Source organism: Chelonia mydas, chromosome 9 (genome assembly GCF_015237465.2).
Source record: "Chelonia mydas isolate rCheMyd1 chromosome 9, rCheMyd1.pri.v2, whole genome shotgun sequence".
Taxonomy (NCBI): domain Eukaryota; kingdom Metazoa; phylum Chordata; order Testudines; family Cheloniidae; genus Chelonia; species Chelonia mydas.
The window spans coordinates 33481476-33505732 of NC_057855.1; the positions used below are offsets into that span (position 1 = coordinate 33481476).

At 40.3% G+C, this 24257-nt stretch overlaps 1 long non-coding RNA gene across 1 annotated transcript; it reads right to left on the minus strand.

The window, feature by feature from the left end:
• Positions 1-1339: 1339 nt before the first annotated feature.
• Positions 1340-23793, minus strand: LOC122461826. Its single transcript, XR_006284026.1, has 3 exons — positions 23644-23793; positions 18308-18310; positions 1340-1350 (listed from the first exon to the last, which is right to left on the minus strand). It is a non-coding gene; the product is annotated as an uncharacterized LOC122461826 (long non-coding RNA).
• Between the last annotated feature and the right edge of the window lie 464 nt (positions 23794-24257).

Sequence of the window (24257 nt, forward strand, 5' to 3'; positions counted from 1 at the left end):
TTCTGGTTTGTTTTTTGTGTTTTTACAGCTGTTGACATGAAAGAATTCAGAAACATTATTTCAAGAACAAACCAGTAGGCGCTCATCAATACTAAAATATGATGAAAAAGCAATATACTTTTATCGTTATGCAAAATTCAGAGTTTACAACAGTAACTACATTGTAGTATTTAGGATACTATTGTCATACGCCACTCTAGAAACAGAACAGGGAAATAAGAATGTGGTTCCATGGTGACTATATCAACAAGACCAACCAACAGCTCTCTGGCACCACCTACTATAAAGAACTCAGAGAAGACCCCACACCACAATTCACAAGGAATTTAATGATATAATTAAATCATTCCCCAAACAACTCCAAGAGAAACTCTACAACCTCATCTCCCATTAATCCTCCCCAAGGATCTTCTTCATGCTTCCTAAGATACACAAACAAGGGAACCCATGCAGACCAATTATATCTGGCCACAGAGCTCTTACCTCAGGAATATCAGGACTCACAGAAACAATCCTCAAACCATTCACCAGCCAAAGGGTCAGTTTACTCCAGGACTCAACCGACTTCCTGCAGAAACTCTGCAACACTAACAACTGCCCTTAGAATGCTATCCTTGCCACCGTGGATGTCACCTTCAACATCCTTCACCATGGCAGCATCATTGTCTGCCTCAAATATTTACAGGACACTGGACAACCCTCAGATATTCACCCGAAACACATCACCAAACTCATCCATTTCATCCTCACCCATAACAATTTTACATTCAACAATGAACACTTTGTCCAAACCAAGGGAACAGCCATGGGTACTAGGATGGCTCCCCAATATGCCAACCTCTTCATGGGCCACTTCAAGAAAGAATTTCTGGCAAAATGCACCACAAAACCATAAGATACCTGAGATACATTGGTGATATTTTCATCCTCTGGACAGACAACCTAAACTCCCTCATAGATTTCCACCAAAAATTCAACATCTGCCACCCATCCATCAAACTCTCTCTAGAACACTCAACACACCTTTCAAGATCGATGAGGCCTACATATGTGGTGTACCTCCTCCAGTGCACCAAATGCCCCAACAACACCTTATTGGGTGAAACCAGACAATCACTATACTCACACATAAAAATGATAAAATACAAAAACTTCCTATCATTGATGGATGAACATTTTTTCACAAAACGATCACTATATATCTGACATATCAGTCCTCATATTCAAAGGAAACCTGCACAACACCTTCAAAAGATGAATGTGGGAACTTAAATTCACAACACTGCTAGACATGGTCTAACACGGTCATGGTCTCAACAGAGATGGCTCATTACAACAATTTGTAACCTACTAATTCACCTTTGTCCTATGACTGCAGAGTTAATTGCCCAGTTCATTTTAAGTGGTTTCTTGCAATGTGAGTTAACCCCTTGTGCTTAACAATGTGTCCCACCAGGTATTTAGCTGTGACACTCTGCTTACCGTTTTCAGACCTGAAAAAGAGCTCTATGAAACTCAAAAGCTTGTCTCTTCCACCAGCAGAAGTTGATCCAGTCAAAGATATTATCTCATTCACCTTGTCTCATTCCATGGTGTAGTACTGTTGATAAATGGTGACCTTCTACTGGTGATCACTACAGATAACACAGAAAACTGTGTACTTTATCGCGACCATAAACAACTACATTGGATCCTGACTAGAGCTAAATGCAAAGAATTAAAAATGTGCTTCACAAAAATTGTGTCTAACTAAAGATGCACCATCCACCAAATTGCTAGTGACAAAAAAACATTGTTGTCAACCATTACTCATTTGATACTATAGTGCCACCATTTTCATTCATTGTTTGATATCAGCTGCTCAGTCTTCTATCTGGGGGACAAAACGAGGGTTTCCTCAAACTCCTTGTGTTTTAAAATTCCTAATCTGCTTTACATTAAAAATAGTGAGTTTAGATATTATGAGAGAAGCCAGATTGACAGACCTGCAGGTTGGATGCCTGCATTTTTCCACAGAGCCCATACCACATACATATCTCTATTGAAAATCTCCCCCAAATAGCAGAGACACCACTCCAGATGCAATAGTCAGTCTTCTCCATGCTTAGTCAATCCTTGGTCTCTGCTGACATGCCAACAGGGTTGCCAAATGGTGAGTCTAATAGGTCACACTGGCTGTAGAATGTCCGTGCCTAATTGGGTAAAGAATGTGAGCGAGGCCAAACAGCAAAAATTAAGATGTTTGTACCCTAATGCGAGGAGCCTAGGTAACAAAATGGAGGAACTAGAGCTACTGGTGCAGGAAGTGAAACCAGATATTATAGGGATAACAGAAACATGGTGGAATAGTAGTCATGACTGGACTACAGGTATTGAAGGGTATGTGTTGTTTTGGAAAGACAGAAATAAAGGCAAAGGTGGTGGAGTAGCATTGTATATCAAGGATGAGGTAGAATGCAAAGAAATAAGAAGTGATGGAATGGATAAGACAGAGTCTCTCTGGGCAAAAATCACATTGGGGAAGAAAACTACTAGAGCCTCCTCTGTGATAGTACTTGGGGTGTGCTATAGACCGCCGGGATCTAATTTGGATATGGATAGAGCCCTCTTTAAAGGTTTTTAATGAAGTAAATACTAATGGAAATTGCGTGATCATGGGAGACTTTAACTTCCCAGATATAGACTGGAGGATGAGTGTTAGTAATAATAATAGGGCTCGGATTTTCCTAGATGCGATAGCTGATGGATTCCTTCATCAAGTAGTTGCTGAACCGACTAGAGAGGATGCCATTTTAGATTTGGTTTTGGTGAGTAGTGAGGACCTCATAGAAGAAATGGTTGTAGGGGACAAACTTGGTTCAAGTGATCATGAGCTAATTCAGTTCAAACTAAACGGAAAGATAAACAAAAATAAATCTGTGACTAGGGTTTTTGATTTCAAAAGGGCTGACTTTCAAAAATTAAGGAAATTAGTTAGGGAAGTGGATTGGACTGAAGAATTTATGGATCTAAAGGCAGAGGAGGCCTGGGATTACTTCAAGTCAAAGCTGCAGAAGCTATTGGAAGCCTGCATCCCAAGAAAGGGGAAAAAATTCATAGGCAGGAGTTGTAGGCCAAGCTGGATGAGCAAACATCTCAGAGAGGTGATTAAGAAAAAGCAGAAAGCCTACAAGGAGTGGAAGATGGGAGGGAAAGCTACCTTATTGAGGCCAGAACATGTAGGGATAAAGAAAGGCTAAAAGTCAAGCAGAGTTGGACCTTGCAAAGGGAATTAAAACCAATAGTAAAAGGTTCTATAGCCATATAAATAAGAAGAAAACAAAGGAAGAAGAAGTGGGACTGCTAAACACTGAGGATGGAGTGGAGGTTAAGGATAATCTAGCCATTGCCCAATATCTAAACAAATATTTTGCCTCAGTCTTTAATAAGGCTAATGAGGATCTTAGGGATAATGGTAGCATGACAAATGGGAATGAGGATATGGAGGTAGATATTACCATATCTGAGGTAGAAGCAAAACTCTAACAGCTTAATGGGACTAAATCGGGGGGCCCAGATAATCTTCATCCAAGAATATTAAAGGAATTGGCACATGAAATTGCAAGCCCATTAGCAAGAATTTTTAATGAATCTGTAAACTCAGGGGTTGTACCGTATGACTGGAGAATTGCTAACATAGTTCCTATTTTTAAGAAAGGAAAAAAATGTGATCCGGGTAACTACAGGCCTGTTAGTTTGACATCTGTAGTATGCAAGGTCTTGGAAAAATTTTTGAAGGAGAAAGTAGTTAAGGACATTGAGGTCAATGGTAAATGGGACAAAATACAACATGGTTTTACAAAAGGTAGATCGTGCCAAACCAACCCGATCTCCTTCTTTGAGAAGGTAACAGATTTTTTAGACAAAGGAAACGCAGTGGATCTAATTTACCTAGATTTCAGTAAGGCATTTGATACGGTGCCACATGAGGAATTATTAGTTAAATTGGAAAAGATGGGGATCAATATGAAAACTGAAAGGTCGATAAGGAATTGGTTAAAAGGGAGACTACAATGGGTCACACTGAAAGGTGAACTGTCAGACTGGAGGGAGGTCACCAGTGGAGTTCCTCAGGGATTGGTTTTGGGACCAATCTTATTTAATCTTTTTATTACTGACCTCGGCACAAAAAGTGGGAGCGTGCTAATAAAATTTGCGGATGATACCAAGCTGGGAGGTATTGCCAATTTAGAGAAGGACCGGGATATCATACAGGAGGATCTGGATGACCTTGTAAATTGGAGTAATAGTAATAGGATGAAATTTAATAGTGAGAAGTGTAAGGTCATGCATTTAGGGATTAATAACAAGAATTTTAGTTATAAGCTGGGGACGCATCAATTAGAAGTAACGGAGGAGGAGAAGGACCTTGGAGTATTGGTTGACCACAGGATGACTATGAGCCACCAATGTGATACGGCAGTGAAAAAAGCTAATGCGGTTTTGGGATGCATCAGGCGAGGTGTTTCCAGTAGAGATAAGGAGGTGTTAGTACCGTTATACAAGGCACTGGTGAGACCTCACCTGGAATACTATATGCAGTTCTGGTCTCCCATGTTTAAGAAGGATGAATTCAAACTGGAACAGGTACAGAGAAGGGCTACTAGGATGATTCGAGGAATGGAAAACCTGTCTTATGAAAGGAGACGCAAGGAGCTTGGCTTGTTTAGCCTACCCAAAAGAAGGTCAAGGGGAGATATAAATATATCAGAGGGATAAATACCAGAGAGGGAGAGGAATTATTTAAGCTCAGTACCAGTGTGGACACAAGAACAAATGGATATAAACTGGCCATCAGGAAGTTTAGACTTGAAATTAGACGAAGGTTTCTAACCATCAGAGGAGTGAATTTCTGGAATAGCCTTCCAAGGGAAGCAGTGGGGGCAAAAGACCTATCTGGCTTCAAGATTAAACTCGATAAGTTTATGGAGGAGATGGTATGATGGGATAACATGATTTTGGCAATTAATTGATCTTTAACTATTCATGGTAAATAGGCCCAATGGCCTGTGATGGGATGTTAGATGGGGTGGGATCTGAGTTACTACAGAGAATTCTTTCCTGGGTATCTGGCTGGTGAATCTTGCCCACAAGCTCAGGGTTCAGCTGATCACCATATTTGGGGTCGGGAAGGAATTTTCCTCCAGGGCAGATTGGAAGAGGCCCTGGGTTTTTTTTTGCCTTCCTCTGTAGCATGGGGCACGGGTCTCTTGCTGGAGGATTCTCTGCACCCTGAAGTCTTTAAATCATGATTTGAGGACTTCAATAGCTCAGACATAGGTGAGAGGTTTATTGCAGGAGTGGGTGGGTGAGATTCTGTGGCCTACATTGTGCAGGAGGTCAGACTAGATGATCATAATGGTCCCTTCTGACCTTAATATCTATGAGTCTATGAGTTTTGTGATATGGATACTTATTAACTATGAATTAAACATGAAATGAGCTAAACAGCTGTCAATATCCAATAGCCCATATTTGAACTGGTACTAGGCTCTATGTCCCATTGCAATTGTGTTCTGCTATAACAATCTGCTGTATTGTCTCCCATCTGCTCATCATCTTCGAACTCATGAGAGTGAAGTGATGCTGCATTATACTTGTTCTATTTTTCCATTATATCTACTCACTGACTGACATGCTGTAGAAACTATTTATATATTATTTCAACTAATTTATTCTCTTAATTGTCTTTGGGTACTTCATATCCAAACATGCATGGACTACATCCAAACATGCATGGACTTAACAAACGACAACGTTACTAGAATCTACGTTACTAGAAGTACTGAAATTAAATTGGCCGCCCAAGAATTCAATATATCTCATGGTTACTGGTGCACAACTAGAACATGTACAAAGAAACTGATCCACTGCTACTTAATCCATTGTCATAAACCTCATAATTTCCAATCCACATCTCAGTGAATCATTTTTAATTGTGTAAAACTGCAAAACTTTTTCTAACATCGTATAGCAAAAGTGGTGAACACATAAAAATAATAATTCTATTGAAATTGACTGCATGGATGAATCTCTCATCAGAAAAGGTTACCTACTGCAAACCTAACTAGCTTACTGATGAGCGCAGCTAATTAGTGAGGTGCCTTTAAACTTGATGCATCATTAACAGCTGATAATGAGCCTTTGTGTTGGAAAGGCGGGATGATATCTAAATTCACCAAGCCGGGAAGGGTTTCTGATGGGCATGGATGGCTTCAGGGCTGAATCCTAAAGCACTGATAATGAGTGAGAAATTTAGAAGAGTGTGAGTGAGATGCACAGATACGGTCTAGCTGGAGGTCTGAACACAACTGTTTCCAGAGTTCAAGTGTTCTGTGTCTGTGAATTATATTTCTGCTACCCATAATCCCTATTCAAGAATGCACACACATCTTTAGAAATAAATTGTTAGGAAGAAGTATACTATTGATGTATACTATTGGTTTCAGAGTAGCAGCCGTGTTAGTCTGTATCAGCAAAAAGAACAGGAGTACTTGTGGCACCTTAGAGACTAAATTTATTAGCCTCTAAGGTGCCACAAGTACTCCTGTTCTTTTTACTATTGATGTATGTGATTGCATAGACAGAAAAGGTGGGTGAAGTAATATCTTTCATTGGACCAACTTCTGTTGGTGAAAGAGACAATCTTTAGAGCTACACAGAGCTCTTCATCAAGTCTAGGAAAGGTATGCAGAATGTCACAAATAAATACAAGACCAAACAGGTAGTTTAGCATAAGTGTTAGCACATATTCTAAGGGACCATTCAAGGTGAAGTCACTTGTTAACACCCCTCCAGTCATAGGTTAAAAATGGGGGTTAGTTGGTTATGGATCATTGTAATAAACCATAAATCCAGTCTTTTTATAAAGACCATGATTTTTAGTATCAAGAAAAATTACGAATGTAAGCTCCCAGCTTCGTCTTTTGAAAGTGTTGTGCAGGTTTCCTTCGAGGATGAGGGCTGAGAGGTCAGATACAGAGTGATCACTTTGTGAAAGTCTCATCACCCCCATGGTGATGTAGTGTTTTTGTCTTTTCTCATTTTCCTGGTTGAGTTCATTTAAGAGGGTAGTGATTGTCTGGTTTCACCCACATAGTTTTCATTGAAGCATTTAGTGCACTGGATGAGTTACACCATGTATTGTGATAAGCATATGTAGGACCCAGGGATCTTGAAAGGTGTGTTGTGGGGGGTGTTGATTATCATAGCTGTGGGGATAGGTACACAGGTTTTGCATCTGTTGTTCTGGCACAACACTTCCAAACAATGAGCCTTTCCCAGCCCTGAAGAAGTGCTCAGTGTAGCTCAAAGTTTTTTCTCTTTCACCAACAGAAGTTGGTTCAATAAAAGATATTACCTCACCCACCTTGTCTCTTTCATATCCTGGGACCCACATGGCTACAACAACATTGCATGCAACATTGTGATTGCATAGTTATTTGTTGCCCATATGCACAGAGGATGGATTTTTCCCCCTAAACAGAAAAACATACGTACCTGGGGTCTTACAAACTCTACAGCATGGGGTAGCATGGGGTCTTACAAATTCTAATGGAGGGAAATAATTTAAATTAGCAGGACAGATTAAAATCTGTAACATGAAAAGTGCTAAATAAATGCAAAAGGTCAAATCCAGCCACTCTAGCCTGGTGGTGCTAAGGTGAAGGGAGAAGGTACTTTCCACCCTAAAACACTTGAACAAGAAGTGGGCATAATTTGACTGGCTTCATTAGTGAGTGCAAGTGGTGTGATTAGACCCCAGCAGTGCTTGCATTACTAATGGGGAACAGATACATGGCACAGCACCAGGAAGAAAGTGCTGCTGGGTATTTCACACTGTCACTGCTCAGCACACACCCATTATTTTCTCTGGATGCGTTATTGCTAGGCAGGCATAATACACCCAGACACTGGAATTTTTATTTGCCCTTGTAGCAAACATACGTGGTCACAAAAATATAAAATAAATCAACATCTGCTCTGCTATGACATTTTGATATTACTACAGTATTTCCTGTGCTTTTAAAAGGGAATAGTCCAAAATCAGGATAAGGCCAAATATCATTTGGAGGCAGGGGAGGAAAGGGAAAGGTTATTTTTTAATTTTGGTTTGTAGTTGCAGAAATTGCAGTGCTTGAGGTAGCAATGGTATTATTTACAGACAAAAAACCTTTTCCCTGTCATTATTTGCAAGATTGGTTATTATTTACTGAGGGCCATCAGTAGTTGGCACACACACAAGAAGAGTCAATCCCTATCTTCAGGAGATTACAATCTGAATCCGCCACAGACCACACAGCTCAGACAGTCATGAAACATTACATTCAATGTACTGATAGATAAATCCCCAAAGACTTAAGGACTTCTGTTTGGATTTTTTTCTGCCGCTTATCTTAACCCATTTGATAAGAAAGGCTCTCATCAGATTTTGTTTTGTTTTTGATATCTGAGTATTGGTTCTAGCCAGGTAAAAAAATAATACTTCAATAATAGTCCCTATGACAGTATGTGTTCATTCACTTGTGTTGCTAGCCAAAACCAGGTGCAGGGACAAAAAGAAACAACAGAAAATGACGTCAAGTTATTCAAATATCAAAAGAAGTTTTAGGAGTGGGGGTCCCAATTCCAGGTTTAGGGAACGATTCAGATTGGCTCATATTTTCTCTGAACTAATTTGCCCTTCACTGCTGAAATGATCCAAAGCAGGATGAAAACTGATCACAGACATAATGCAAATCTATTATTTTTAGTTTTCAGGGGTCAGATCTTCAGCTAAGAATCCAGCCCCATAATTCTAGCACCTTGCAAACAATGCTTAAATACTCACTAGAACAACAACTGTTCTAGTGTATCTCCATGATATTACTGGAAAATTCCAGCCTTAACCCTTCCAACAAAAGGACAAACATATAAAGGTCTTGTTTTTGTTCCCATGGTAACACTCCTGACCTAAGCATAGAATTCTTCCTTGGAAGTATAGCTGAAAAAGTACTTGCAGCTCTAAATATCATCTAGTATATTCGTGTACACTGCCTTCTCTTCATTTTGAATGCTTGGTGGTACTGTGCTCTCATAAATTTGATCATATTTATTATAGCAAATAACCATTATTCAAAACACTTGTGTTCTGCATATTAAGAATAATTAAATATCAAGTTGTGAGTTGAATACTCTCCTAATGCTACCAATGATGCCTAATAAATCAAAAGCATGATCTTGCTGAATTTCTACTCTATCTGATCCTGCATATTCACTGTTGTCTCCTATAGCCTCCTCAATTCCATTTCAATTTCTAAATTCTTTCCAGAGAGAGCATGATCTACATCAATGCATAAAGGTCATCTATCATTGCATTACTTTACTAATATCAGTAATGTCCCAACATGAAGCCAACTTTATCTGAGTGTTTACAATGCCTAGAATGATTTTATATGAGCAAATCATATTTAAATTACAATATGAGTAACATTTTTTGCCCTAAATCAACAGGCATTAATCACAAAAGGGAAATAAATCTGGTATATCCCATTCCCCGTTCCTAGAGTAGTGTTTGAGCTATCTTTTATTAGTCATTTCGGCATAGCCACCAGTCCAGACAAACTACTCTTTTCATATCTTTCCTTTGGAGACCAACTGACATCTGCTGTAAACATATTTGTTTTGTCTTCCTCAGACAGTGCAGGCACTCTGACGAGTTTTAAAAGTGTCATCTTTCTTCACAGCACACACACGCATATATATATATATATATATATATATATATATATGTAATACAACCTCATCACAACATCAGTCCAAGCTTTTACAGTAATCTCCCCATACATGAAAATACAGATTTATTTTTGAAGGGGGGGGCATTTTTTAAATTTCAAGCCAATAAAACTTGGTTGTCAAAAGCTAAGCACCTAAAGCCAGGTTTTTGAAGGTAGTTAGGGGCCTAGAGATGCAGATATGTGCCCTGTGGGATTTTCCTATCTGCATCTTTAGGCAGATAGGAAAACTTGGCTTCCAGGGCTCAATTCTGCTACTGCTGAAGTTAATAGGAATCTTTCCACTGACTTCCACAGTGGTTAGATAAGGCTCCTAAATCTTTACTTGGGCACCTAAATCAAAGCTGTCTGAGTTTGAAAGAACCCACAGTTCTCATGACTCCAATGGATACTGCAGGTGCTCAATATTCCTGAAAATCAGGCTATTTTGCCATAGAAGCCTAACTTTAGGCATCTATGATGGAAAATTTTGTCCCTGGTGCATCTTTTGTTGTTGTTTGTTTATATTTTATTGCTTCCCCCATTCCCCCTCACCCCCGCAAAAAAACCCCAAACCAAACCAAACAAAAACCACACAGAAAGGGAGGGAAAGGGAAGGAAGTGGGACAGGTAGGAGAAAGGAGAGCGATAGTTCAGTTTCTACGCACAAGGTAGAAATCAAAGATTTCTAAAGAGTCTGACCAAATCTTTTCAGAATTGTTTGAGGTCCGTCTTCTGTGAACCATTATCCACTCTTCAGCTGCCAGGTCAGTTGCTTAGCCAAGCTTCCCTCCCTGGAGGCAGTCTGCTCTTCCCTCTGACTTGCAATATGAGCTGTTTGGCTACCAGAAACAAGCTTCCTGTGAGTCGGGGAGTTTCCTAGATAAGGGGCTATTTATCCCAAAACATGCCTACTTCTAGCCAGAAGTACTCTGAGTTGACAGGATAATGGGGCAGTCCCAAAACATGAGGTAGCGTGGCTCCGGGAGACTCATATCTGCAGTTTTCAGCAAGGCCTATGCAGGGACCACTGGGAATGAAATATAATTTTCTGCTGAATCTGTTTGAATCAAAGATAAATATCAGAGTTTTTAATGTTTTGCAAGGCACTTCCCCAGGGGCTAGTGTTCAAGGATACAAACAAATTTTTGTTCCAGGCCTGGCATAGGCAACCTAATTAAGGGAGGGTCTTTTGGGCTAGGAAGTCATAACAGGCTGCAGTTGGTTGGGTGAATCTTTGGAGTTCTCTCCACATCACCAACAATTCTGGAGTCTCTGGTGCTCCCAGAGCATCAGGACCAAATATGTCCTTCAAGAGATGCTTAAGCTGCAGGTAACACCATGCAGCTGGACCAGATAAATTGTGTTGTTGTTGGAGGGCTTGGAATGGCAGAAAATGATCTTCTGAGATCAGTTGACAGACCCAGATCAATCTTTTATCCATCTACTTTGTCCACATTAGTGATTTCTACTTGATTTCCAACAATGGATTTTCTCAAGGTACAGCATCAATGTGTGAGAAGGGAGGAATTAACATTTTCTATTGTTGGCCAAATTGGCCCATATTTGTCTGGTAGCCAAGTCTGTAGGGGACATTTTACAGTCAAAATGGTAATAGGCTGAACCCAGTATTCCTGCCGATGGTAGGGAATGGACCAAACCTGTACTTCCAGCAGCCAGGGAGGGGTCTGCTTTCTTATCTTCTGGAGGCACAGGGCTGTCATTGGTGCTCATTTGAAATCAGGAACTTCGTTGCTCAGGTTTTTCCCTGTGGAGAAGGTAGGAGATTCCATAAGGTGTGACTCTCAATTTTCCACTCACCATTCTTATAGGAGACACAAGGTGGGTGAGGTAATATTTTTTATTAGACCATCTTCTTTTGCCAAAAGAGACAAGCTTTTGAGGTGACACAGAGTTCTTCCCCAGGGCTGGCCTTCTTATAGGTAGGCAGAGTTTGCTCTCTGACGAATGAACTATTTCAGCAACATCTTACACAAACCAGTGGGTCTCAGGAGATCCTTGCTGGCTTCTCTGCTTTCAAAAGGCACCCTTTTCCTCTTCCTGGCAGCAGGGGTGGGTGCACACTCAGCAATGCAGTAGTAGCCAAGAGGGGGTGTCCACAGGTCTTAACACCTGTTCTGATTTCCAATAACAAATCTATGCGGTCTGGAGGGGAGTACCTTATAGAGAGCAGCTGCTCTGTGATTCCATCCTTCTCCATAGCCCCCAAAATTTCTGGACTAACAACCCCATGAAGAGCTGGAGGAAGATTTCTGTGCAGACACTGTCAAGATGGAGAGAAGCATGCCTTGAAGCCAGGATTTCTCACTCTGGGATTAGCATGTTCTGGCCCCCTCTGCTCATGAAAGTGGAGGGGGGAAATTCCAGAGAATATTGCCCTTCAATTTGATTCCCATCATATGTAGACTACTTATCCATGATAGAAAGAATGAAGCAGGCTACAAACCAGTGGACAAAAATGCTGACAATTAGTCATTGACCACTTATGACAAGATAGTGGGAGATGTACCCTAGCACAAGATTTTGTAATTGCTTCAGCTCCATTTTACATCACAGTGCAAAAATGGAGATACTTTGAAATATCAAAATGCTCTGTGATAACTTCATTACTGCTGGGAGTATAATAGAATAAGCCCCAAGGTTTTGCAGCAGGTTGTGTGGTAACTCGAAATTTACTGCCTATGGCATTACTCTAGGCATAAAGCTATTGAACAGTTCTGCAGCAACTGGACTGTAATACAGGCTGCATGATTTTAATTAACCAATTAAAATGTGACTGTGCAGCTCTTTATCAATTCCACGGTTTTATTTCCATAATCACGGATGAAGTTCAGTACACTGGAGGCCCCTTATCAAATCTGTGATGGAAACAGCTGAACATCAAAAGGCTGTCTGTGCTGCACTACAAATGCAAAAATAAGCTGCTCTGTACTCACCAGTTCAAAATGCCTTCCATAGATTCTTTTTTAAGAAACACAACAGCCAGCATTTCCGCTGTTGGCTTCAACTGGGAGTTTAACAAGGAAACTGCTGATTTAATACCTCAGCTGTGTGACACATTCAGAGCTTTTTCAAGCAACATACAAGGGAAATAAAAAACAGTGACAAAACATTAAAAGACACAGTCATTTGGTATGTTGCATCCTCCACTACGATTATTTGTATTTTAATAAACTCTTGGAACCTTTTATCAGTCCCACTTTGAATGGATAGGCCTATAATGCAGCTAGTAAATAATTTAAGGGTCCAATCCTTGGAGTTACTGGGACTGGCAGGATGGGTCAGCACCTGACAAGAATAGAGTTGAGTACATGGATAAGTCAACAACATTTTGCCTTGTCAGTTCCATTATGTTCTAGTAGCTTTAGGGGGAAAGGCCACTGATGTTTAGTGATAAGCCAGCTTGCACATTTCTAATAGCTGTTGTTGCCCTGTGTACCAAAATGGGCATTATGAACTGGTATGGCTTGCCCTAGTTTGGCAATGTTCCAGAGCATCACCTCTGGAAAGCATTATTTCAGGGGAATAACACAAGAGGGACACTCTACAGTGCAAATTCTGCCACTGGTTATGGGGTAAAACTCCCACTGACTTCCATGGGATTTGTGCATGTGAACCTGAGGGCAGAGTTCAGCCATGTGTGTCTCACTGTGCTTACAGAGTGCTTCTAGAAAAGCAGGCTAAGGAACCAAGCCACCAAGAGAGGCCCTCCCCTAGAAGGCAACACACAATAAAGATGAAAGCCTGGCCTGCTTAGAGGAATGTTGTGCAGGGACTGGAGATGAAGGGTTATGTGTTATTGAGTTGGGACATTGTGACTTGCCAATTTTCCTCAGTATCTGGGCCCTGATCACCCTAATGTGTGCAGAAAATAGATTGTGTGTGTGAATCATGAAGTGTTATCTGGTTTATTTCTGGAAAGTACAGAACATTTTTAAAGTATTCTGTAATGTTAGGATTAAGTTTTATTTTAACTTTTATGTATATAACAGTATTCAAACACTGATATTATTTGGTATAATTTATAAACTCTATGGTGTTTTTCATTATTTCAAGACTCCTCAGTCTACGCTCTGTATCCTTTTGCTCTAGAACACCATATATGCCTATCTTAAATCTGGAACAGGTAATGAGAACTAAGTGAACCAGCAGATGCCACTTAACAGTCCCTATCAGGAATAGTACCTGCTAAACAGTAGAAGTTTCAGGAAGACATTGCCAATCCCTTACATCCCTATACTTAGTACTGGGAATATGGCTGCTGTTATTCAAGTTTTTAACATAACTGAAAGTTTTTAATGGTGATCACTATACTCCATTATCCAGTTATGGATGGGAGAAACCAGATCCAAACTCTCCTCAGGTTCAACAGTTTTCTGATCCAGGGTTTGGGTTCTGCACAGTATAGAGATCTGGTTCCTAATCCAAACTTCGAGAACGTTCAGATATGGAGTTTTGTTCCAGGTACATGCCTAATATTTTTCAAAACTCTATAGTAAAAAAGAAGTGACATAATTGCCTTAATACAAGTACAAAAATCTAAGTAATTACAAGTTTTTTGTGACTTTAGTGTTTTAGGCAGTACATATCTATAATTATTTTGAATATTTACTTGCCATCTTTAGCATGCTGAAAACCCAGCTTGTTTTTCCACTATAGCTTCCCTCTAGCCCTCCTAATAATGGAAACAGATTTGTTTTGTCCTGCCATTGCCTGGTACAGAAATGAGACTCATCCTGAAAATCCCAGAATACAGAGTAAATCATCTGCAATCCACATTTGAAGCTAATTATCTCATGGTTCCCCTGGATGGCTAATCATTTTCTTTGGGTGAAAGTGAGCATTTTCCTTTGGAAATGTTTATTCCAGTCATTGAAAACCTTTCTCGTTTACTTCTAGAGAGAACATGATTAAGATAACTCTGCAGCTAAGAGAATTTGTCTTTGAGAATGGCAACGCTTGATACCCCTTTATGCTAATGAATTGCTAATTTAATCCAGGGTACTAGCATCAACAGTCAAATCAACCCAAACAGGTGTGCATGATTTTTTAAATCGTTTCAATTAATGATATTCTACTTTTCTCCTCAAAGCAAAAATCCTTATGAGTCAGGTGGTCACACAGTTGAGATTTTCCCCCATGGTTTGTGGAGCTGCAATTTGTTAAAGAATTCTGTCTGGAGGAATATTCATTACTAACATTTCCCTACCTTTGGCCAAATCCTGAATCTCTTTCCCATCCTTGAATGGTAGATTTGAGTGTGCACAGAGTGAGGATGGAACCTTATAGTATTTTCTCTTTATGGTGATGCCATATGAACATCAATCCCAATGCTTGAATTGGTGGGAGGCTGGAGAAAATGATTTTGTCAAACACCCACTTGTTGCTCCTGCCACTAGATTTTGGGTCTGGCATCCTATCTCTTCCCGTTGAGCTCAAATCAGATACAGGTTAACCCTGTCTAATTAGGTGTCAGCACTCTGTATATGAAGCTGTTGGGAGAACTGGTGAGACAACAAACACTGAGGTATCAGCCATAACTGGGTGACATCCAGCAGCTCTACTCAGCCAGCTTGCTTGATGGTCAGTTAGAATCAGTACCTGGATGTAGAGCAGCTGACTAACACTGTATTTGGGTGAGACTGAAGTGATGCTCCCAGGTAGAGGAAGACACCTTGAAGAACGTGTTTTAGCTATTGCATCTATTGAAGGTATCTGTCCTCAGACTGTAAACTTGATCTGCAGACTTGAGGTTGTTTGGCACAGTGATAAAAAAACCCACTCATTTCATTTCTATCAGTGACTGGCCAGAAAACTGCACCCATTTTACCTACTCATGGCAAATCTCATTCATACCTCCATGCTTGATTATTGCAACTCATACATAGAGATGAAACCATGCACCCAAAGAGATGTTAACAACCACTAATCTCATCACATTCAGAACAAAATGCAAAGTTCGCTTTCCCTCCAAAGTTCTTCTTGCTCCCAAACACAACACAACCCAAAATACAACAATCATGTTCCTTTCTACTTCGCTGTGGAGGAAAGCAGAGATATAGTCATCTCTTTTTTCATTCTTGGGAGACACTCAACTATAATGGCATGGGCACTATAGGAGAACCTATACAGACAGACAGACTGGAAGGGTGGCTTTGGAAGAGGTAGGACTGTATATCAGGTCTATGAACAAACCTGCTGGTGCCAAACAAACAACTGTGACTAAAGAAATAATTTCCCTTGTATGTTCCTGGAAACAGTAATATAGAGATTGCATTCCTAATATGGCTTATATGAAAATATCAGATAAGTTTTCATGGATTTTCTAGTGAGTAGACAAGGCTACAAGTGTGGGAATAAATCTGGATAGTCTGTGCATGGAGTGCTACTCTTTTAGATAAGAGGGATTATAAACTGCTGCTAATATTACTTTTGCTTGATAACCATAAATATTATGCTTCATTGCTTGGTTTATGTTGAGTTTCTTTATGCCAGAATTTAATGTCTTCATTAATAGAAAACTTTAGATGCTCTGATATGTTTTGCATATGTATGTAAATTATAATTTCATTAGCTTCTCCTTTTCAATCTATGTGGCACTTATGCATCAGCATGTGCTATTTAATGGTTAACATCATAAAATAGAGAAGCATTTGCATAACCCACAGGGTAGAAGACGAGACAAGTGTGTTTGAAGTCCTCATTTAGTATTTCATTATTTTATTCAAATTATACTCATTCACTTTGTTGTTTAATATTTTTAGTTTCCTTCAGAATCTTCTTCACTTTCTGTTTTTACACATATTTAATTATCATGTATTTGTATATTTGGACATTGAGTTCACTTCTTTTTCAAATGGTTCATAGATAGGCATTTTCGTGGTACCTGGAGTGCATTCATAGAGGGAATAATTAAGTTATTGGCAGATAGTCATTCAGAGACAGTGCTCTTATTGAAGGACTTAATGTTTTGCTACTTTTTTATTTTTGAAGTGTATTTACAGATAACTTTCATATGCTATGTTTGTACAGTGCCCAGCACTGTGGGGTCCTGGTCCATGACTGGGGCACCCAGGTGCTACTATGTTATAAATATAGAGGAAAGAGTAGCATAAAATCCCTCCTTGGCAGCTGTACTAAATTCCTTTACCTGTAAGGGGTTAAAAAGATCAAATAACCTAGCTGTCACCTGACCAGAAGGACCAATGAGGAAGGAAGATACTTTCAAATCTGGGGCGGGGGGAAGATTTGTTTGGGGCTCTCTTTATTTGGTCTCAATCCAGACGGAGGGAGAGATCAAGCAGGGACAACATCTCCAGAAAATATACCTGGAATAATCCATCTAAAATTACAGAAATTGTAAGTAGGGCAAGGAAAATGCATTAGGTTATCTTTTGTTTTGGCTTGTGATGTTTCCCATGCTTTCGAGGTATTTTTATTCCTGGTTTTGTAACTGTGAAGCTGAGTCTAGAGGGGAGTCCTCCGTGTTTTAAAGCTTTTTATTACCCTGTAAAGTTACCTTCCATCCTGATTTTGCAGGTGTGATTCTTTTACTTTTTTCTTTATAATAAACTTCTTCTTTTAAGAACCTGATTGACTTTAGTGTCCTGAAGATAAAGGGTCTGGTCTGTACTCACATTGCTAAGGCAATTAGTTGGTATATCATTCTCAAGACTCCCCAGGAAAGTGGGTGAAGGGGTTTGTGGGGATAGGGATGCCAAGTGACCCTTCCCTGAATTTTTGTATAAATCACTTGGTGGTGGCAGCAATACCGTCCAAGGACAAGGAAAGGAATTTGTGCCTTGGGGAAGTTTTAACATAAGCTGGTAAAATATAAGCTTACGGGGTCTTTCATGAGGGCCCCACATCTGTACCCCAGAGTTCAGAGTGTGTGTGAGGGGAGAAACCCTGACACTACAATAGTAATAAGAAATAATAATTTAATAAAATGTGAAATAAAAATTAAAGTATAGGGAAGGTTTACATATGATGTCCATCCTGCTATGAGGAACAGATTTTCTCTGCACTATGCCCCTGATCCTGCATGCTGAACCTGTGGTTGGACTCCTGTATTGGTGCAAATCTCCATTGATTTCAGCCAGGCTCTGCCTGCACAAAGCCCTATTGAAGTTAATGCAGTTCTACCTGCAGATCAGGATGTATATGTGAGTAAGGAGAATAAAACCAGGTATTTAAAAGAATGGCATAGCAATGCTGTAAATGGTTGTTGACTGACATGTCCAATGTTCTTAGGTGGGATTTTTAAAAGCTCTGAGTATTGGCTTAATTCTGCTGTAAAGTCACTGGAAGTTCTAGCACTGATTTCAATGGAACAGTTAGGCCAATGCTGAGTGTGACAGACTGACACTATCCTGAATGAACTTTACCAAATTATGTTAAACCTGACTGAATTAGGTTTAATACCTTTGGGGTCCCTTGCATTAGAAATGCACATGTGGGTCTGTTATTGTATGTCTGGGACTTCTCCAGAACACTGACTAATGCAATCTCTCAAAAGGCTTTTTGAAACAATACCTGTGAAGCAGATTTACTAGGAAGTACCTTGGAATAAGGTGAATGCAAATGACATACTGTACTTTGAAACTTTGGAAACAAAATCCTTTTGAAGCTATGCCCTGGGGTGTAAAACCTATTGTCTACTAATTACCTGCTCCTGGAAACTCCAGATCAAAGACCCCCTGAGAACTGGATAAAAGGATGGACTAAACATATAATGAGTTTGCTTGTTCTGAGCTGACCTGTGATGAACTTGTGACCACAAGGTGGAGTTTGGAAGGACTGCTTCAGCCACAGCCCATGTTATAGTTGGAGTGATCTCTAGTAAGCTTATAAGGATGGGTGTAGGTTATTTTATTGTTATCTTTTGGAGTGTTTTACCTTAAGAATAAGATATGCTTGCACAGAAAAAACTTACTGGTAGCTTATAACAGTTGACAATCGCTCTGTTACCAGATTGTTACTGAAGACAAAGATGCAGGTGTGCTTGGGCAGCCTGTCTCTGCTGGGAATAATACAATGAAGGCAGGAAATGTACAGCCTGGAACTATCCTGGTCAGCAGGGAATGAGACAAGAGTCCCCACCCAAGAAAGGCAACGGCTCGAGAGCTGGATGCCTGGGAGTGGGTGCCCTTGTTGGGCCACTGAGTGGAAATACAGGTGCATTTTCCTTCTATGGTGATACTGAGTGTTTCAAACCTAGAAGCACTTCTGGCTTTTCAGCTCTGCAGTGAGCGTATCTTTGGGTGCTCATGGATGTTGGTATGTACTTTTCTTGCTGTTTACATTCCACTATTTGTGCAAGTAAGGTCTACTCAGTGCAAGTAATGGAGTCAGAATTGGGCCCTAATGCTAATGTTGTTACTTTTATATAGCACTGTTCATCACAAAGTATTTCAAAGCGCTTTTTAAACAAATACGTAGACTAAACTGGGATTACTTCATTCACCTCTGAGAAATGTAGCAGCTGTTTAAAAACATACAACAGCTCTACCCAACATTCTAGGAAGGGAAGTGAAGAATGCCTTTTCATTTGAAACTGCAGAGGCACTTAAAGCAGGCAGAATGAAACTATCTAAGTTTGAATGGGGTCAAAACACAAGGATTAGCACCCCCATTCTTGGAGTCTTTAGTTACCATAATGGTAATGATCTCAGTTTAATGTCATCTGAAAGACAGCTCCTCCAGCAGCAGTGTTCCCCTTAACACCATGCTGAGACAGTTGTGATTAAGAAAGTAAAGATCCACCTGCTGAATCACTAACTCCTTACAATATCACAGTGCTTCTTAGAAGTTTCCCGTCCAATTAGTGGTCCAGTGAGACTACACATAGTGTGTGAGAGTTTGCGGGAATAAGTTACAAGGGCACCATGACTGCACGCTAAAAGCGTAAGGTATATAAAGTGAATTAGGTTATACTGTATCTACAAAGGCTGTTTACAGAGCAGAATAGTCAGGAATATCAGAGGGAGAGTAGCAGGTTTATATTATGACATGGCAAAAGAGAATGTCTATTACAATAGATAGATAACAAAATAATGTTATACACAATTACTATATATTCTTGGTTAACATTTGAATATCTATTGTAGTTATTAATCTATGTACAGTATATTATTGGAATAATGAAGTTGAGAATATTAAGAAGTAAATAGTACAGTCACTTATCAACTGTCAGGTAATGGTTAGGTTAAATGGACTATAAAATCACATTTCCCTTTATTTTCATATTTCTATTGAGCATTAAGACAATAACTTATCACTGAGCAATAGATTATTAAAGTTGAATAAAAGATGTTGGGAAGGAATTTTCTCCCAGGTCAGGTTAGCAGAAACACCTTCTGCAGCATGGGGGCACAGATCACTTACTAGTTTGAACTACAGTAAATGGTGGATTCTTTGTAACATGAAGTCTTTAAACCAAGATTTGAGGACTTCAGTAACTCATCCAGGGATAATGGACTACAACAGGAGTGGGTTGGTTAGGTTCTGTGGCTTGCAATGTGCAGGAGGTCAGACTAGATGTTCACGATGGTCCCTTCTGGCCTTAAAGTCCCTATGTCAATTTGTAAAAGTTTTATATTGGGTTTTCCTAATGATTAATTAACCACTGTTTGCTTGTTTGTTTATTTTTGAGACTGATGTATATCATTGGCTAGAGATAGTTAAAGGAAATTAGCAATGCATACTATAGCATGAAAGTTAAATTTACCCATCCAGAATGTCATCTTCCCCATTTATATTCAAATCTGTACACAGATGCTTAGGATTTAAGACTTTGGATAATGCCATATTCTAAACATGGACGTATTCATCAGTTTAATGTTCCCACATGAGGTGAACTAAATGAGGACAGTGAGCAATATTTAGGAATTGGTATTAACCACAAGCTGGATATTATGGTTTTATAATTACATTTCAATCTGATCTCCCCCTGCTAGCCAGAGAGCAGATACTGCCTTGCTTTGAATGAGATTACCGGGTCATGGCATTCCACTATACTGTGAAGAGCATTTAACTGAGTGAATCACTTACTTAGACTATCCTTCAGTCAAGGTTGTCAACAGACAATGGCATCTGAACAACTTGACGGAGACGGATCCAGCAGTCTTCACATAAAAATTCCTATTGTCTGCATTGGGAGTGATGCCTAGCTATAGACTTCAGGATTTGCTTTGCAGTTTTAATATAACAGCAGAGGAAAAGGTTTATTATGCAAAGAAACTGTGCTACAGGGTATGTGTTCAATAAAATAAACAATCCGGGGGCGTGGTTCGGTGCACAGCTGCACAGACATGCTTTACTCTGACTGCTTACTCCCATTATGATTTTCTAGTGGATTCAGGGGTTATGCTTGCCTTGTTGGCTGCCAATTCTGGTATCGACCTTCCCTCTCTGCAGACCCCCATTAGGAGCAAAAGAGGCAGCAAGGGAAAGAATAGCCACTGCAAGCAGAGTAGCAAATGATTTTCTGCCAGAAATGTCTGCCTCAGTAGACTTAACTACTCCATCTTCCTCAGAGGTGGCACAGGGCCAGGAAACACTGGAAGTCACCAATGGCAGCATTCTGAAGTTTTTAGAGGAGATTCATTTAATATGAGACCACAGTAACAGTTATGGCTACTAAACTGCAGCACGTGAGTTACCTGCATGGATAGTGATGAATAGAAACCTGACTTGCACTAGGATTCCTAGCAATTCTTATACTGTTGGTTCCTTCCGCTGGCTGACAAGCTCCAGTCTTGCAGGTAGTCTGATCTGGCCCTGAGAGCAGTTCCTGTTCATGCCTATATCTATATAATAGCAACCTCGAGTGAAGACAGCTACACTGGCTTTTCCCTTTTGATTCCTCCCTACATGCAAGTACTCTGCCAACCTCAGATTGAGAGCTTCCTCCCCAACAAACCTGCACAGGGTCTTGGTGCTATCTTTTGGGCTCTCTCCTCAGTTGGTATCTGAAGCAGAAGTGTGCTTCAGAATGAAGAGACAATGAGGTCATTCCCGCAACACGAATACAGAAGTGATCAAGGTGTGTGCACCTCTCAAGATACATTACCTACTGCAAACGTTGAGAAATTTGCCACCTCTACATCTCAGAGAAGATGGGGGAAGACTCAGACTTAGGAGGGGCTGTACCAGTTTGATATCAAAGAACAGAAATTATAGTCAACAGTGAGAGACTGGTTTTGATTGGATGGTATTTCCTAATCATGTTAGTAATTGTATGCAGGAGGCTGTAGCTGACTTATTGGAGGTAAAAGTGCAGGGCCGTGTGTCAAATGGATACATGTTGCAGTCATGCATGTTACTGATGCCTATGGTAACTGACAATTGAATGGAAGTGCTGAACATCTGCATCCCTATCCTAGTTTTTTTATCAACATGAACATAATGGGCCTGATTCTGATCTCACTTATAGCAGTGTAAATCAGGAATATCTGAATCAGAGGAGTTACACTGTTGTAGAACTGTTGGAAGTGATAGCAAGAGTAGGCCTAACACTATGTATAATTATAAAAAAAAGAATCCATGCATAGCAATTTGGGGGTTTTTTTAGGGCTGTCAAGCGATTGAAAAAATTAATCGTGATTAATCGCACTGTTAAACAATAATAGAATACCATTTATTTAAAATTTTTTGGATGTTTTCTACATTTTCAAATATGGATTTCAATTACAACACAATACAAACTGTACAGTGCTCACTTTCTATTTATTTTTATTACAAATATTTGCACTGTAAAAAACAAAAGAAATAGTATATTTCAATTCACCTAATACAAGTACCATACTGCAATCTCTTTATCATGAAAGTTGAACTTACAAATGTCGAAATATGTGTAACCCTTCTGCCCATCAGAGTTGGCAGCAACAAGGGCCGGGTTCAGTATCTAGGGGTTCCGTTCCAACAAAACAATGCAAAACTGGCTCAAGCCCCCACCCAGTGACCTGGGACAAATATATACCATCCCCCTGGGCGCCTCTAAGAGGCAATACTTCCCCTCTTGCAAGCACAGAGTCTGAGTGTAACAAAAGCCTTTTAATAACAAGAGAAACAATGTGGAATTATGCTGGGGAAACACTACCAACAGGATTCATAACACAAACCATGAGCAAAAACCCACCCCAGGCAAATTGGGCCGTGTCCTTTCCTTTTGGTTCTTGAGTCCAGCAACCCAAAAGTCACCCAAAGTCCCAAAAGTTCAACATCCCAAAAGTCTCTGTCCCTGGTCAGGGCAGCCCCAGAGTTCAAAAGTTTTTCTGTAGTTTTACCTCCCAGCCTGGGTGGAAATGGGGGGAGTTAAGGGGCACCTTACATGGTCCCAAGCCAACTGCCCTGCCTCTCTGTAGGGCTCTGCTCCACTTCGCCAGCCGTCCCACGAGTCGCTCTGCTCCGCCAGCCTCTCCGCTCTGCTTCGCCAGCCATCCCATGAGCAACTCTGCTCTGCCAGCTGCTCCGCTCCGCTTCACCAGCCATCCCGTGAGCTGCTCCAGCCATCCCACAAACTGCTCTGCTCCGCCAGCCGTCCCACAAACTGCTCCGCTCCGCCAGCCGTCCTGTGAGCCACTCCAGCCGTCCTGCAATATATCTTCAGGCCCCCCCACTACTTAGTACAGTGTTCGGTGACTTTAGCTCTTTACTGATTTCAGCTCAGCAACCTGTAACTAGACTCTTAATAGAATCAATTAGTTCTGATATTCCACAGTAAAGAGAGGAGATAGTGCAATTAGTATTTCAGACCCTCACCAGGGACCCATACCACCAGGTACTTAAACCTGTTCCCAGCCTCTCTCAATTCACTAGGTTTTGGAACCCCTTGCCTAGCAAGTACTGCTTAGTTGATGACGAGTCCCTCCATCATAACAAAATGCCAAGTACAGTTCCACTGTCCTTGATTCACATAATCAGGATAACAGCAGTTTATTCTTCCTGCCCCAATAACAGAGAAACTGGGGCTCCTAAAGCAGCCAAAGTGACCACCTAGGCAGGGTGGGTGTCCCTATGCAAATGAGATCAGCCTCTGAAGTTCTTTTCCACAACTCACCACCAGATGTCAGGGTAGAGCTCACCCTGACTCTGCTTACATATCTACAAAAAAATAACTGCATTCAAAAATAAAACAATGTCAAACTTTAAAGCCTACAATTCCACTCAGTCCTACTTCAGCCAATTGCTCAGACAAACAAGTTTGGTTATATTTTCAGGAGATAATGGTGCCCACTTCTTGTTTACAATGTCACCTGAAAGTGAGAACAGGTGATTGCATGGCACTGTTGTAACTGGCGTTGTAAGATATTTACGTGCCAGATGTGCTAAAGATTCATATGTCCCTTCATGCTTCAACCACCATTCCAGAGGACATGCATCCATGCTGACGATGGGTTCTGCTCGATAATAATCCAAAGCAGAGCGGACCAATGAATGTTC